Source organism: Sinocyclocheilus anshuiensis, unplaced genomic scaffold (genome assembly GCF_001515605.1).
Source record: "Sinocyclocheilus anshuiensis isolate Anshui unplaced genomic scaffold, SAMN03320099.WGS_v1.1 scaffold1679, whole genome shotgun sequence".
NCBI lineage: Eukaryota > Metazoa > Chordata > Actinopteri > Cypriniformes > Cyprinidae > Sinocyclocheilus > Sinocyclocheilus anshuiensis.
The window spans coordinates 44375-48183 of NW_015552680.1; the positions used below are offsets into that span (position 1 = coordinate 44375).

General features: G+C 37.2%; 1 protein-coding gene across 1 annotated transcript in view; it reads left to right on the forward strand.

Annotated features, from left to right (window-relative positions):
* The window catches only part of LOC107667585 (transient receptor potential cation channel subfamily A member 1-like), a 75132-nt gene that overhangs the window by 18577 nt on the left and 52746 nt on the right, over positions 1–3809 (forward strand). The gene's annotated exons all lie outside the window — the stretch shown is intronic.

Consider the following 3809-nt stretch of genomic DNA (forward strand, 5'->3'; position numbering starts at 1 on the left):
GTGTGACGCAGCTGACACAGAACAGCATACGCTGCTTACGTCCATCGGATACTCTCCAAAATGGTGCTACAGGGTGACGCGGAGGAGACAAATTGTTGAATGAAGTCGTTTTTTTTTTCTTTCGCGCACAAAAAGTATTCTCGTAGCTTCGTAAAATTACGGTTGAACCCCTGATGTCACATGGATTATTTTACAGATCTCCTTGCTACGTTTTTGGACTTGGGAACATTTCAGTTGTATTGCTGTCTATGCAGGGTCAGACAGCTCTCAGATTCCATCAAAAATATCTTAATTTGTGTTCCGAAGATGAACGAAGGTCTTACGGGTTTGAAACGACATGACGGTGAGTAATTAATGACAGCATTTTCATTTTTGGGTAAACTATCCCTTTAAGAATCACAACTGTTTTTAACATTGATAATAATAAGAATCTCGAGCAGCAAATCAACATATTAGAATAATTTCTGAAGGATCATGTGACATAATGACTGGAGTAATGACTGCTGAAAACTGAGTAATAAAATATATTAAAATAGAAAACAGCTATTTTTAATTGTAGTAATGTTTCACAATATTAGTATTTTAACAGTATTTTTAATCAAATAATTGCAGCATTGGTAAGCATAAGAGACTGTCAAAAACATTTTAAAAAATCTTACCAACGTTTAACTTTGTGCTTAAATTGAGTTTTGTGCAAACAAATGTTCATAGTTAGTATAAATCAGGTACAACAATGTGGAAAAAAAAAAAAAAAAGATAGAAAACAAACATCTACAGAACAAATTCCTTTTCAGGTTAATTTCAACCAATTAACAACAGTTAATTGAAACTAACTGCTTCCTTCCATTGTAGATTATGTGATTATGTCACATTTTACTCAAATTTCTGGTGTGTCACGGATCTAGACAACGTCCTACAGTATATCACCTACAGTATACAAAGGTCCAGCCATGTTTAATACATTTTCATTGCCATTCCTGCATGATTTCAGTTTAGTTGCTTCTCAGCACACTGGCCACACATAGAGGATTGCACAGCTATATGATTTTCCTGTAGAACGAGAGAGAAAAACGAGTCAGCTTCAATCAGCGACGTGTACGGAAAGCCCGCGGAGTGTTTTGCTATCCAATTGCAATCCAATGTCATGAAACTGTACACCACACTCCTTATTATAAAGCCTGAAAGGAATCATAAGCTTAAATGCACTCATGACCTCTAGTATTGACCTCTATGAGTGGCTCTGTACGGGAGGAAGATGCCTTTCATTACTCGGCGCACTTGAGAGCGATGCATCTCGAGCTGGTCCATTCATACCTTTCCTGCCAAATAAAGCAGAGCATTAAGTGTGCAGAGGTTATATGGCCTCTAACGCTACTAAAATTCCCACTGTCAGTTGATTTTTCTCAGTAAGTGGCCTGGGATAGAGTAAAGGAGACAGATGGTGGTGTGCCTGAAAATAAGATTAAAGTGGGTTGAAGGGGTTTGAGACAATTGAACAAACGCTCTCAATGAAAGACCTAACCTATGCTCGAATTGATTCTGCTTGATTGGATTCAATTCATTGGGAAAATATGCATTAGTATATTAAAATGATCACTCGTGCATGCATTTGTAATGCGCTTAACCTGTCTGAGCTCTTCTCAATTGTATTTTTGTAGCTACATCAGTAAGTACAGATCTACGGATAATTAAGAGGACTTAGAGCTCAAAGGTTCTGGCCGACATAATGGAATATCCTCCTTAAACTGCTAGTTGTCACGCACAGAGAGCTTAAGAGATTCAGCTGAAAGACAATGAAAAACGGTACTCACAATGCTAATCCTGTAGATTTTACAAAGGTCTTGCAAAACAGCAAAATATGAAAGCACATAAATTTCCATGACTTATTGTCATGAAGAGTCACATACGGAAGTGAATGGAATATGTACTTGAAATAATATCATTACTTTTGGGTAATATCATTTAAAAATAAAATAAAATAAATAAATAGATAAATAAATAAATACATACATACATATATAACCAAAGTTCTGGCATGAAACTCTAGATGGCGCAGTCTGATAGGTCTAACTCAATCTGACATATTGACATCATTATTTTTAGGCACAGCTGATTGGCTCTCTCCTGTATCAGCAGCCTATGAGCTCGCTGCTCAACATTCAAATACTTGGCTAGTGTTTGCTGTAGCAGTAGCAGCGTACTTCAGAATCTCTCCACCTTCCTCAGCTCCACCTGTATAGTTCTGCTACGGGGTGATCATGTATGCTATGGGGGTTGTTTATATATGTGACCCCGGACCACAAAACCAGTCTTAAGTAGCATATTTCATGAGTTCACACTTACATATGCGTGCTGGGAGGGCTCTGAAGTTGGAATTTTGGCCCGAACACAGAGTATTTTGGCCCCCCCTTACAGGTTAGGATAGGATAGGAATAGTTGTAAGTGCAGAGATGGGTTGGTTGAGGGATGCTGGAAAACTGTCAAGGAACAGATAGGTCTGCTGTGTATATATACACCTCTTATCTTGTTAATTAGGTTGATTACTGATTGTGCTCCTCTAGTGTTAATTAGGTTAAAGGGGTGGTTCATTGCGATTTGCGATGTGTGTAATGTTGCTGTTTGAGCATAAACAATATCTGCAAAGTTACGAAGCTGAAAGTTCAATGCAAACGGAGATATCGTCTTTTAAAATTCTGGCAGTTTAATGCCTACAAAAACGGCTGGTAGGGACTACAACAAGTTACTTCCCGGGTTCATGACATCACAAACCCAGATAAACCCCACCCTCGGGAAAAGGCAGCAAAGGGGGCGAGGCCATGCTGCACTGCTTTAGAGAAGAGGAAGAGAAAACTAGAGGTGCACGTAAAAATCAATTAGAATCGAAATAAAGAATCGACAGCGATTCTGTCTTCTAACGATTCTAATGGATTCACAAGTTTCAAAATCAATGTTCTAAAGCAGCGGTTCTTAATACTGTTCCTCGTGTCCCCTGCTCTGCACACGCTCTGCATCTCTCTCTCTCTCTCTCTCATTCAACTTGGCTCCAACAATGAACTGTTCCAATTATACATTTATTTTCACATAGCTATGAAAAGCATTATACATGGACGCGCGTGCAGTTGCTGTACTGTGTTAAAGCTTTAATCAGGATAAAACCGTATATTATCTGAACGTGCTCCTAGCGAACTTTGTCAATAAAACATAATTTGTACCAATAGCCAAAAATACATTGTATGAGTCAAAATTATTGATTTTCCAAAAAAATCATTAAAATATTAAGTACAGATCATGTTCCATTAAGATATTTTGTAAATTTCCTACCATAAATATATAAAAACGTTCCTTTTGATTAGTAATATGCATTACTTTAGAACTTAATTTGGACAACTTTAAAGGCGATTTTCTCAGTATTTTTTAGATTTGATTTTATTTTGCACCCTCAGATTCCAGATTTCAAATAGTTGTATCTCGACCAGATATTTTCCTATCCTAACAAACCACACATCAATGGAAAGGTGTGGTTCAGGGTCACATATGCAGTATTTCTTACATGCTCACAGCAGCATGTTGTGGATGTATTGGCAGTAGCATGTCTCGGTACTTGCTCTGCCGCAGCAGCAGCATAGCAGATCTATTCCGCAAAGACCAAACACATTAACATCATCATATACATTACCATGCCAATCCCTCTGAGAGTTGTCATGTAATACAATATATACTGTTGTTGTCATATACAGTGTGTATATATGTATATATATATATATATATATATATATATATATATAAAAACATATCTTACTGTATTTTTG